Source organism: Protopterus annectens, chromosome 8.part0 (assembly GCF_019279795.1).
Source record: "Protopterus annectens isolate FY-2018-M chromosome 8.part0, PAN1.0, whole genome shotgun sequence".
Lineage (NCBI taxonomy): Eukaryota > Metazoa > Chordata > Ceratodontiformes > Protopteridae > Protopterus > Protopterus annectens.
This window is the reverse complement of record NC_056741.1, coordinates 1,053,462,889-1,053,476,510: the sequence shown is the minus strand read 5'-3', so window position 1 is coordinate 1,053,476,510 and position 13,622 is coordinate 1,053,462,889.

Sequence of the window (13,622 nt, the reverse complement as noted above, 5' to 3'; positions counted from 1 at the left end):
GACAATACAGAATGGACTGCTGGGAAAAGGAAGCAGACAAAAAGTTAGTCTGCTACCAGTGTACTACAAGAGAATGGATATAATTAGCAAAACCATTATAGGAGAAGTTATTGATCTTATAAAAGCCGGGAAAGGTAATAATCTCATTTCTTTTTTTGAAATTTGGTTAAAACTTTCAAATCCAAGTAAGAAGGAATAGACGTGTGCTGTAGGTGGGTGTACTGTGTAGGGACACTTAGTGACAGCCCCTGTGCCCTAGGTAAGTTGTGATGAATTGCCTTAGTAAAGGAGGACTAAGAAAGTAGCAAAAGGGGAACGGGCTGTGTTTTAGAGGGTCACCTATCAAAACATCGAATGATCATGATATCTAAACTCAACACATCAAGACCATAACATCTAAACCTCAAAATAGCTAAAAGTCATAATATCAAATCTCAAAAGATTGAAAACCGCAAAGCAACTATAAATAACATCCCTGCACACTGTTTACTATGTTTCTGCAGGGGGCAAGCCCCTCTGCACCCCCCCTTACTTAAATATACCAACTTCATGATCGCACTACAGCGGGGTTAGGAAATTAACCTTTTCCCCCCAATGTAGTGCGATCTTGGACTTGGTATATATAATTTACAGGGGGTGTGGGGGGCTTGGCCCCCTGCAGAAATGTAGTAAACAGTGTGCAGGGATGTTATTTACAGTTGCTTTGTAGTTTTCAATGTTTTGAGATTCAATGTTATCACTTTTAGATATTTTGAGGTTTAGATGTTATGGTCTTGATGTTTTGAGTTTAGATGTTATGATCATTCAATGTTTTGATAGGTAACCATTTTAGAGACAGCCAGTCGACTTGCCATTGTCAGTTGTGCATATCACTTGTACAAATCAAAAGCAATAAAAACACATTCAGTGATTACTCATGTTGAACCTTTACTTACTGTAGTGTGGTCAAGGAGTTAACATATATACATTGGGGGCTACTGGGGTTGCAGGTGGCCCTTGAAGACTCAGTTTGTTTATTTTTAGCTCAAAATTTTTTTTTAGCAATTCTGATTTGCATCAGTGTAATACTGGCCACATTCTTTTCTATCATGCAGAATTCTAAAAAGGGAATTCTGCAGGTCTTAAATTGTTATATCCAAATAGTTTTCACACAAGTGTAAGGCAGTCTTTTGCAAGTCTTTGAAAGAGGACATTGTTACAAGGCAAGATAAAATTGTGGCAGTGCAGGCAATGATGAGAAAATATGAGAATTAAGGCAGCTAATGGACTGACTGAATGTACACTGTAAGCCTAAAACAAAAATCAACCACATGGGAATATAGAGTTGCAAATACACAATGGGGGCTTTCCAAAAAGCTTCTGCCAAATATGCCTTTACCTAGCTGGTACTGGCACTGGTGTCTGTTAATGCATGCTCATGATGTACCCCACAAAGGCAGCTTTTTTCTCTTTTGTTCCGTAGACTAGCAGTATTGGACATCAATTTCATCTATCATGTTCAAATCCCAGATTTTGTGTTTGGATTTTCAAATCAGTCAGTTCTCAGTGGTATCTTTTCTCTGACTAAAAGGTTACTTTTCCTCTTTTGCCAATGATACCTGTGCAATACCATTTAGGTAAGACATTATATATCCTGGTTGCAGCTGGAGGAGCACTGAACACCTCCTTCTGCAAAGTAAGAAAGGACAGGAAGTAGAACTGAGTGTGTAGAGGTTACTTTGTATGTTATAACCATTTTCAGTGTTGTTATCTTTTGGTTTGACTGCTGCTGACCCCCAGCATCTTATTTAATTTATTTATTTTACATTTGTTTACAGGGATAGCCCGACTGGGCTAGTAGCCCATTTTCAGCGGAGGCCCAGGGAGAAAAGCTCTGAAGATAGTTACATAAGCAATAATTAGAGTAAACAATTACACTAGATATAAATAGATAAATAGACATTTGGTAGTAAAAGCGTAAGCATTATCATTTTATATATATATATATATATATATATATATATATATATATATATATATATATATTAAACACACATTAAATGATAGCAGGTATAACATTAACAACTTGGTAATAAAGATAGGCAAGTTACATAACAGTTAATAATAAGTATGAGTTGCTTATTAACTAGAGGAAGACGCTGACAGTGGATTAAGGGGTGAAAGCGGAATAAAAAACAGAGGTGGGAAGAGTTTATCTTGGCCTTTAAGATGATTAACAGGACACAAGGATACCTGTGTGGTGAAATCTGCTATTCCTATTCACTAAGGTTAAATGAGTTTATTAGTTAAGAAGGGAGAAATGTATTTCTTTTAGAGAAAATACATTCTGTGCCATATGAAGTTGTATAACTTTTCTTTTGAGTTCCTGTTAAAAAGATCAGTCCTGGAATAGACTATGGCTAGTGTGAAGATAGGTGAAGGCTGTCAGCCTAGCTAGATAGAATTTTGTAGATAATTCTGTCATTTGTAAATATTAATGTAAGTCACAGGCTTGTTCTCTTAAATGTGAAAAGATTGTATTGGATGTTGAACTGAAAAAAATGTAACAACAGTGCACTCTGCTGTAAGAAATCTGATAAGTCAAGCATTGTGAAATTCTTTGATCTAAAACTCAGAGCCGAGATGTCTAGAGGGAGGCATTCTGCGTATTGTTTTGAGGCCAGCGTTAATAGCTAGAATTTGCACGTATAATTTCTATTATTGCTCTGACTTCCTGACCAACTGCAAGATCAAAAGGGTTATTAACCTCTGAGTTTCTGTTAGCCTGATATCCAGAAAGAAATTATGTAATCTGAAATGAATCAGTGGTACTGTGTTATCAATTTAAGTAGAGAGAATCAGGGGGCATTTAGCATTTGTCTTGAGAACATCCAACATCACCAGCACTGTCTTGTTCTATATGTAAGTTTATTTTAGAACTGTGTTTTTTCGTAAATATTGCTACGAACTAGGAAGATTAGACTTGTTTTTTTTCTGTATTGATGTCAGAACTTTTCTACTATATTATTTTAAGTATTTCTCTGTGATCTTTGAACTCTTGACTAGCACTGTGTAGTAAGAAGTATTGTCTTGTATTTGTATTATTTATTATTAAATATTTTTAAACCTTTCAACAGTGGCTGTTTTGTGTAGAGATAATTTAAGCTCTAGTGTACATTGCATGTATATAGCGATACTGGCCAAGCCACTCCAATAAGCCTTGACTGTTCAGTTGCACTTACCATTTGGATAATAATATTGCACAGTAATAATTAGACACCCTTTCATAAAGGCTTTTTAGTAGCTGATAAATATTAGTGGGTGGTGGCAAGTGGTACTACCGTATAGTCTGGGTAAAAGGGGTACAGCTGGAGAACCTGTGCCAGACTTCCTCAGGAGTATCTGTATGGTTGTATATAACTCTTATTCCAAAGTGTGTGTGTGTGTGTGTGTGTGTGTGTGTGTGCCAATAACTTAGGCAGGGACACAATGCACTGGTTGGACAGAGAGGGTGCTGGAGATTTTAGCTTACCCACTAGGCTGAGATCTGGATCCTATAGCTGTGCCAGTGGGGAGTCTTATTGGGGACCTGGAGAGAAAGAGAGAAACCAGACCCAGACTGACTGTGATCTCTGTGTGCTCTTAAGGGAAATTGTACTTTACTGTGTATGTATTTATTATCTTTTCCCTGTATGGACACCCCTCACTGATGTTAGTAGTTAGGACTGAGGCTTATTGGTTGCTGGGCCAGCGCATGGGTGTCACAGCTAGTATAACATTAAAAATGATGAAGCAAAAAGGTAACTTTTTCTGTCACTAGGTGATTCCTGTTTTGCTTATGTTGGGCTACTGGCAGTGTTTTCGAAGTGGGAAAACCTAAGAGACTTGACTATTACTGTACTATTATACTATAGTATTTAGTACTTATATTACTATTGTAGCATTGGCTGCATTGTTGCATGTTAATTGGCATTGCAGTTTCATCGGTAAAACATATCACTTATTTAATTCTCTAATAATATACAAAGATATACATCAATATAGATATAGATATAGACATAGATATAGATATAGATACAGACATAGATATGGATACAGATATATATATATATATATATATATATATGTGTGTGTGTGTGTGTGTGTGTGTGTGTGTGTGTGTGTGTGTATGGGTTTATGGTAAATGAATGAAATGCACAAACATTGACAAATTATAGATCAAAACTGTTGCTCGTCCCTCTCTAACATAGATGACAAGCAAGTGGTGTACTTTGTTTAGATGCTTTAATACATAAAAACACATCAGCATCATAAAATTACAAACAAACTGGTTAACAGACAGACCTTACATACATACATGTTTTCATCTCAATAGCTTGCTACAAAATGGAAGTCAGATTCACACATGCTCGGTATTTATACACTTGTGCAAGCCCTTGGATAGCTTCTTAAAGATACATACACACATTGACCTACATTCTCCCTCTTAAAAAATACTGCCCTTGGTAAAAACAATATTAGAGTTAAACATGCATCACTATAGACAATACAAACAAAACACAATGTTCATCTTCAAGTTGCCGTGTATCCACTACATGGTCTGGAGATACGAGCGGATCTGGTAACATAACAATCTGAACTAAATTTAGCAACAGGGCCAGTCTTCAGTGCACAACTCATATCAGGAACTTCTGGATACATCATCAGAAAAGGAATATCCTCTGGAACTTCCTCAGGAATTGGAATACCGGACAACTCACTCTGAGATAAATAGTCTTTTTCTCAGGCTATGTGCTGTGCTATAGGCTGACACACCAGTCTCAAATGTTTCCAAATCCACCTAAAATCTGCTCCTTGTGATTCCACAATGTACAATATCAGCTCTGGGTTCATAGTTTCATAGGTTCATAGGTTGGTACTAGGTTATTGGCCCTAGGGTCTATACAAGCCTAGCCATAACTATTCCCTGGCTATTTCTTCCCACAACGTTTACTTCCCTAGGCAAATACTTTTCATGACACCAATCCGATCATAACCTTTGGGCATTTGCATCCTTACCACTTTTCCTTCTCTTAATGAATTGAGTGGTTTGCTGGTCTTATTGTAGTAGGATTTCTGGGTTAAATGCTTCTTCAACAGAATGGTTTTCACTAACCTGCTGTTCTTGACACATGGAACCAGCAATTACTACTGATTGGTAATGTGGTTCTGGTTTGTCTTGAGAGAAGTCTCTGGACAGGTGAACCAAGATGTTTATTACCAGGAACATTTCTGATATTCAAGAGATTTAGGGAAAACATCACTACTGTCTCATTTTGACTTCTCTAGTAACTGTTTTGCACTTTGAACTCCACGTTCTGCCAAACTATTTGACTGCAAATACTCAGGGCAACTCGTGACATAAGTAAAGTCACATTCTTTGGAAAATCTTTTGAACTGTTGGCTTGTAAACTACATGTCATTGTCAGGAATAACTTTGTGTGGGCTACCATACTGCAAAATATTGCTTCATCTTAGTAATGACAGTACTAGGTGCTAGGCTGGGAAGTAGATCAATCTTGAACCAATTGGAGTAAGAGCCTATTAGCACCAAATAATGCTCATCATTCCACTCAAAGATGTCGGTGGCTACTATTGACCAAGGTAGTTAAGGAATCTGGTTGAGCTCTAGTGGTTCCTTTTGATGATGTGGCTTAGTACTATTACACACAGAAAAAGATAAAAGTGCCCTCTCAATGTCTTGTGACATAGAAGGCCAAAATACTAGTCCTCTCACCCTTCTTTTGGTAGAGTAGGTTCTTGGGTGACCACAATGCAAAATAGCAATGTATTCTTGTTGCAAAGACTTTGGAACAATTGCTTTTGGAGCTTTCATAATGATACCATTGTCAGACAAAATCTCATCTCTGTATGGAAAATAAGGTTGCACTTCTTAAGGTAAACTAGATTGCTTTGATGACCATCCTCGATTGATAAAATGGAGGAGCCTTTGTAACACTGGATCTGTGAATGTGTAATCTCTTAGCTCATCAAAACGTTTGGAAGAAAAAATTCTGACTTCCATGACTTCAAAATCAAAGTTCTTATTATCATGCTGTTCTGTGGTGTTTCTGGGTGATCTGGATAATGTATCAGCAAGATAAAGAAGTTTGCCTTTCTTGTAGATAAGAGTGAAATTATGCTTTTACAATCTCAGCATCATATGTTGCAGTCTGGCTGGAGCTGATGCATAATCTTTCTCAAGATAGTGACTAGAGGTTGGATGTCTATTTCAATCTGGACAGATCTACCATAAACATGGAACTTGGAACATGCAAACACATTGCCAGAAGCTCTTTCTCAGTCTGGGCATACTGCATTTCACTTTGGGTAAGAGTTCTCGATGCATGTACAGTAGGTTGGCCCTCTTGTAGAATGACTGCACCAAGACCAAAATTTGAAGCATCACATGAAAGAGTAACTGTCTTGTCAAAATCAAAATATCTGAGAGTTGGTGGAATAGCAATTCTCTGTTTCAGAATATCAAACGCTCTTTGGTGCTGCTCTAACCAAGACCAGGATACATTTTTATGTGTCAGCTCTCTACGCTGTGCTGAAAGGTAGGCTTAAGTCTGAAATGAACAAGAAAACATTGCAGGGTTTGAACATTGTCTGGAGCTGACATCTCAAGAATGGCTCTTTGCTTAGAAGGATCTGGTCATAGGCCTGAACTGGTAAATAAATGACCAACATAAGTAATCTCTTGTAGCCTGAACTTGCATTTCTGTGAATTGAGCTTAAGATTCACTTGACATGCCCTTTCTAAAACTTTTCTGGGGTTTCTGTCATGCTCAGCTTTACCATTACCTCCTACTAATCTGTTGTCTACTATAACAACACAAGGATACCCATAAAAACATTGCTCTTTTGCAAGTTGAAAAACTTCACTTAAAGAATTTATCCCAAATGGTATTCTCAAAAGTTTGTACCTTCCAAATGGAGTACTGAACATAGTGAGCAGTGAGGATTTCTTGTCAAGCTGAATTTGCCAAAATTAACTCTTTGCATCTATGACAGAAAAACAGTGGCATCTGGCATCAGAGCTGCAACTTCTTCAACTGTGCGCATTGAATGATGAGGTCTTTTTAGCATTTTGTTCAAATCTCATGGATCAATACATATTCTGATGTCATCTGAGCTTTTCTTATGAGCTACCACTATGGAAGATACCCACGCAGTTGGTTCTGCAACTGGACAAATCACACATTGTCACACCATTTTATCTAGCTCAGCTTTGAATCTTTCCTGCATGGCTATTAAAACTTTTCATGGTGGCCTGATAACTGGAGTGACGTGTGGGTCTAACTTCATGGAGTACACAGTTTGTCTACAAAGAGATCAGCATAGGTAGAAAAAAATACGGTGGGTGAAATTTAAGTAGTAGTCTTTCAAGCTGACTTGGTGAACTTCCTTATTAAATGAAAGCAGTCCCATTTTCAAACTGTCTCTGAGCTCTAGTAATGACTGAATCTGCCTCTTGACCACATAAAATAACAAGTCATAGCTTCTTCCAGTAGAATAACATGAAAGCACTACTGAGCCTGCAGTCTTAATTTCTTCACCACCATAAGCAATAAGCTTTGCACACCTTATCAAATCAAGCCTTTCACCATGACACACTCTAGCAAATGTTTCTGCTGACATAACATTGCATTTGGAACCTGTATCAACTTTGAGCTGTGTGGATTTTCCATTTATCGGAACAGTACAAGATACTTCATTCTTTGCTCAAAAATCTACTGCATTGACTGTTTCATAAAACACTGACACACCATCCACATAAAGAGTAGGGTTGCAGCTCCCTAATTGACCAACTCATTTCTTAAAATGTTCCCTTTTAATAAAAGAATGTGGGCTTTTTGATTTACAAAACCTTTTAAAATGATTCCATTTATTGCACTTGTGGTACTGCTGACCAAAACCTAAGCATTTTTCCATTTTAGAATCATGACTTCCACCACAATTACAACAATTGGCAGTGAAACTAGGCTGGGGCCCATGCTTTGAGGTTTAATATCTGAAATTCATTTCTGACCCTGTTTTGTGAATTATGTGTGCAGTAGGGATGATTCACTGTTGTATATTCCCCCAGTCCCAACTGGGTGCCCCTAGAACTCAAGCGGAAGAAACAGGAACTCTCACTGGCAGCAAATTCTTTAGGCCATTGCTTTTTTTTAACCTCATGTTCCTTTAGACATGCCACTTCTGACACCATGTCACTCGTCCCTCTTTAACATAGATAAGAAGCAGGCAGGGTATTTTGTTTAAATACTTTAACACATAGAAACACATCAGGATGGGGAGCAGCATCATAAAATACTAGCAAACTAATTAACAGACAGACCTCATATATATATATATGTATATATATATATATATATATATATATATATATATATATATACATGCTTACATCTCAACAGTTTACTACAAAATGGCAGTCAGACTCGCACATGCTCAGTATTTATACAATTATGGATAGCTTCTTAAATATACATACACACATTGATCTACAAATATCATCATATTAAAAAACATGGCTCATTATTGAAATGTCTGCACTCAAAATGCCAAGTGCCAACATGTAAAAAAAAATCCTGGAAAAGAGTGAATCTCAAACATTGCTTTTCTCCTTTAAACTTCTTTTTTGATATGGGACAAGTCCCTTGCACCTCCTAATGTAGGGGACAAGCACCCCTCACCACAGAACTTCTATATACTAACTCTGTGATCTCTATACCACAAAGAAAAAGGAATATCCCTAGGAATGACCACTTCAGACTATATATATGCAAGTCCATTTTTTGACCATTCATTGTCTGTGTTTTGGGAATTGCTCTACCAGGTCTCTACATTCCAAAAGGTTAGCAAAAACACACTTACTGAAAAAAACAAATGTAACAAAAGAAAAGAAGATTGCAAAAGAAAAACATTTTTCACATAATGTGTCTGAATAATGTTAGTGTTACAGAAAGGGTTTTTCTTGGGTAAGATACAGGGTTAAGGTTAGTGGCAGGGTATGGTTAGCACACATCACAAAGGTGGTGCAGGGTGTCAAAGGGAAAAGTAGATTTTGGGCAATTTGCAGTAACACTGTTTTTTATGTTTTCTCCAGTGAAAGACAGACTTTGATTTATATATTTTTATGAATGAGATAAATGGATTGGGGTTAAAATACAATAGAATTCAGAACAGCAGTCTTAGGTGTGTTTTCTAGCTGAACACCTTGTTGCCATTACCTGTTATTATTTTTTTTAGAGCTGTGTAATATTCACTGAGCCATGTTATGACTTCTCATTTACTGAAGTAAGCCTTTTCAAGCCAGTTGAAGGTGTAATCAACAAATTAATATGTGTTTTTCTTAAAAATGAACACTAGTGCACTTTCTGAAGGTCTTAAAAAACATACATATTACAGAATTTATTAACATTTTCACTGATGTGTTTATTTGAAATTGTGGATAAAAGTGACTGAATACCCCTACTTGAAATACTTATCAGATGTTTGGTCATGGCAGGTATGTCAAAATTGAATGCTAGACCACTGGCATAATTTGTTTCATCCAGCAAAACACTCAGATCTCTAGCAAAATCCAAAAGCTCTCTGCATGTCTTTATTAATATTATTGATTTCTACAAATGTACTTTAATTTTGTCATTCACAGAATACACCCCCAGACAATTTCTTGTTGATACTGATGTGCCTGTTTGTTTCTTTGATATGCTTTGCATCTTTTTTTAACCTTTTATTACTAACTTATCACTTATCCCTTCTTCTGTTTATGTTGGTCTTCCTTTTCATTTGTATCTTAGTTAGAAGTATTTTTGGAGCACAGCAATAAAACAGCTGCCCCCTGGTCTCTGGGGGTACATGTATCTTGCATAGAGTGGGACTGTCTGCTACATCTCCTCCTATCCTATTACCACTGATACACCTTGACCCCTCATCAACTTTCATAGGCGGGTATTACATTTCCTCATCCTCTCATTCCTCTGTGAGTTTTGGAACACTTCTGAGAATATTAACTCTACCCCCCCCCCCCACACACACACACCTACCTTGGCTTTTATATTTAGTGTGTTCTTTAGAGTTCCTTTCAAAAGACAAAAAGTGTTTATTTTCTGTCAGGTTCAGATTTCAAATCTGAGTGTTGTACTTGCACAGTCATTAAACTATATAAGAAGCTGCAGTCCATTTTGGTGATAAGCTTTGACAGGAATTGACATGCTTAGAAAAATGAAACAGAGCTATGAGATGTGTGCTTGTTTCAAATCAGTTCCAAAGCACACATGTATTCAGGAAAAATGTACAGCTCTTGTACAGCTTTATACTGAAAGCAAAAATTGCTGGTATTGTCTAACTTTTGCATAGATTTCTGAAATATAACTACATTTAGCACACTGATATGACATCCATCTGTATTATGGGTGACCCATGTTGGGAATAGAAGCAAGTAGGGTAGGTAGCCAATTTTCATATGTTAGGCAGAAGCATACATACCACAACGTGTACCTTGTGTCATTACCACAAACCAGAGCCTCACTCCCTCAGACTGACTTATAACAGTTAGATCCTTGCCCCATCCCCCCAGCTCTTCTGTTAACTTACAAAAAAAAAAAACACTTTACTATAATAAGCCAATCTTTGTATTGTAGCGATTGGCTTATTACAGTTAGTCCTCATTTTAAAATCTGGTATTGCATTATGCATTAAAGATTGGCTGATATCACCCCCCAACACTTTGCCCCAGGGCAGTTGCCCCTCTTGCCTCGCCCTAGCAAAGCTACTGATTGGGGGAGGGGGGGTTGGGGAACCTGATGCCTGAATAAACACTGGAAAAGACCATGAGCCCCAAAGACCATCTTTTAAGAACAATGAGTCAACAATGACTTCCTGATGTATTTGAACTAGCTAATCTCACAGCTAAGGATTTGGACCAGCCATCACATAAATGATGGCTCCTAATCCCAGACCAGGAACAGCAAATATACTAATAAACATGTTTTCTGCAAACTTCATCCACAAAATTCCTATTCTATTGTCACTCATAAAAGAATCCCATACACCTCTTATCATTAGTAAAAAACATGCTCTGAAGGAGTTATCAAAAAACAAAAACTTCCTCCATGAGAGATGGGTATCAATTAAACAGCATCAAGCAGTTTCTAGACAAACCTCTCCTTAAACTGATCATCCTATGCTTAGACAAAACATTTGTTCCCAGATCTTGAAGCACTTTTGTAGTTACATTCCTCCACAAATACAGCCTTGTGATGGATCCTGTAAATTATAGACCAGTTAACCTTGAGTCTAATCTGTAAAACATGGAGCATATCATTATCTGTCCCATTATGTATTATGTTAACAATCTCATTCTGTTTGATTCCCAAAAATCTGGCCTCACCAAAGGGAGATTATGCCTGTTAGACCTTATTAATATTTTTAAAATGGTTATGCAGGTTCCAAACAAAATAAGCCTCTGGTATTAAGAACCTTAATTACCAGGAAAGACTGGAAATCTGGTCTCTGTACTCTTTGTCCAATAGGCTACTGACAAGGCATATGTGCCTTGCCAACTCACCATTAGAGATCCAGTGCTCCTTGACCTCCTCTACCTTAATAAGTCAAATAGCTCAGCTATAACTAAAACCAGACTTCTAAACCTTGTGATATGATTCATTACATTCCTTTAAACTAAACTTAGACAATGTGATGGTTGTTCTCAGGTTTACTCCATAAGTAAATTGTCTCTGTCTTTGTGAAACGAGGTAAAATATGATGGTGGGTATTGGCATTGCATACATAGTCCTTGGACTGAGTGGCCTTGTAACGTCTATGAAGTCTATAAAACAAAGTGCTATGAGCTTGACTTCTTGAAAAGTTGTTAGACCCACATAGAAAAAAAAAAGTTATATTCAGGAATATCTGGAAAGGAGCAATTGGGGGTTTGGGGCTGGGTGTATTGAGAAACCTGGGGAACAACCAGAGGCTGTGTGGGTATTGGGTAGGGAGGTTAAAAAAACACAACTGTATTTAACATTGGCTAATTCACCTTTCCTATAGTACAAGGAAAATTACGGCTTACTTTGGAGATGGCTATGAAATTATTCGTCTGGAGAATAAAATAAGACTGTAAAACACTGGATTAGTTATTTGGAAAAATGACAGAGGGGGTAAGTTATTTAAAGGTAAGGAGATTATGCAGATATTTTAATGATTTAATATTGACCTTTACAAAAAAGGTGGATAGTTAAGGAGTTTTTTTTAATAATTGGTGGGATAAAATGATTTCTAAAGAAAATTAGAAAGAGATATATGAGGACTGTTTGTGAGGGGTGTCTTTTAGGCACTTGCCTGAATGTATGTGTGTGTACATGGGGCAGTTCAGTGACTTTAGTGACTTTCCCTGAACTTTTATAAACAGATAAGATTTAAGATATCAGTAAATTTGAAAAGGTGTCTTCAAGAATGATGACCAGTGATGAGACAACCTCAAAATTAATGAGGCCATGGTGGTAGTTTTGCTAAAAGCAGACAGTTAATCAAGCAAATTTTACCACATATTTACTTTGCAAAACTTATGCCATCATTTTTCATTGAAGTTGTATGACCTGGCTGGAAAGGATTATTCCACAAATTATCAATGAGGCACAGGCAGGCATTGTAAGTTGGGTTTGGTTTTATACCAACTACTGAAGATTACTATTGGAGTTTATAAAATGGGCACTGACAGAGTTGGATCATGGTCAACTTGAGCCTAAGCACGGTAATCTATTAAGGGGCCTCTACACCCATGACAAGATTAAAGTATCTCAGAAACTTGTTCACAAATGAGGATGGAGGAGATTGAGAAATGGACCAGCAGATGTGGTGACAGCAGTAATTCTGGCATTGTACTGAGCCATGGTTGTGAAACAGGATCTAAGTCACATCATGAATGTTTAGTGACTGGTCTGTATCCCTAGCCTCAATATTAAAGAAACCACGAATTTGTAATGCAAATGCAAGTAAATAATTCTCATTCCAATAATTTAACTACCACAATGCTTCAGTATCTTGGGCATCAACTTCATATCCAATTAAATTAAATATATTGTAATGAGATGAGATATAGAACTCTCTTATTATGCATGCAGGAATATTTGAATAAATAATCAAATAAATCAGCCCATAAAGCATAATAACTATGAGCATTCTATTTATTTGTTTATTTTTTTTCACACTTAGTTTATTATTATAAAGGTTCAGTTCTATTTGAGCATGGGACTTAATGCTTATTACCGCTCATGTTTTAATATTATTTGTTATTCACTTTTTTTGGAGTTGATGAATACAACAGTTTTTATTCTTCATTTTTACATTATTTATTCATAAACAGCTTATTTTCATCATACATGTACACATTTTAACTTATATACATTTTTTAATGAATGTTTTAATCATGGTTGTGCTTATGACATCTACATTCAGCATGTATTTTGATTATTTGTGGATGAGTCCCAAACATAAATTTGTTGTAATGAATTTAGTAGGTTAATTGATTAACTTGACCACGTGGTTTTTAGGACTATTATATAATCTAGACCATCTGGCTATTTATGTAA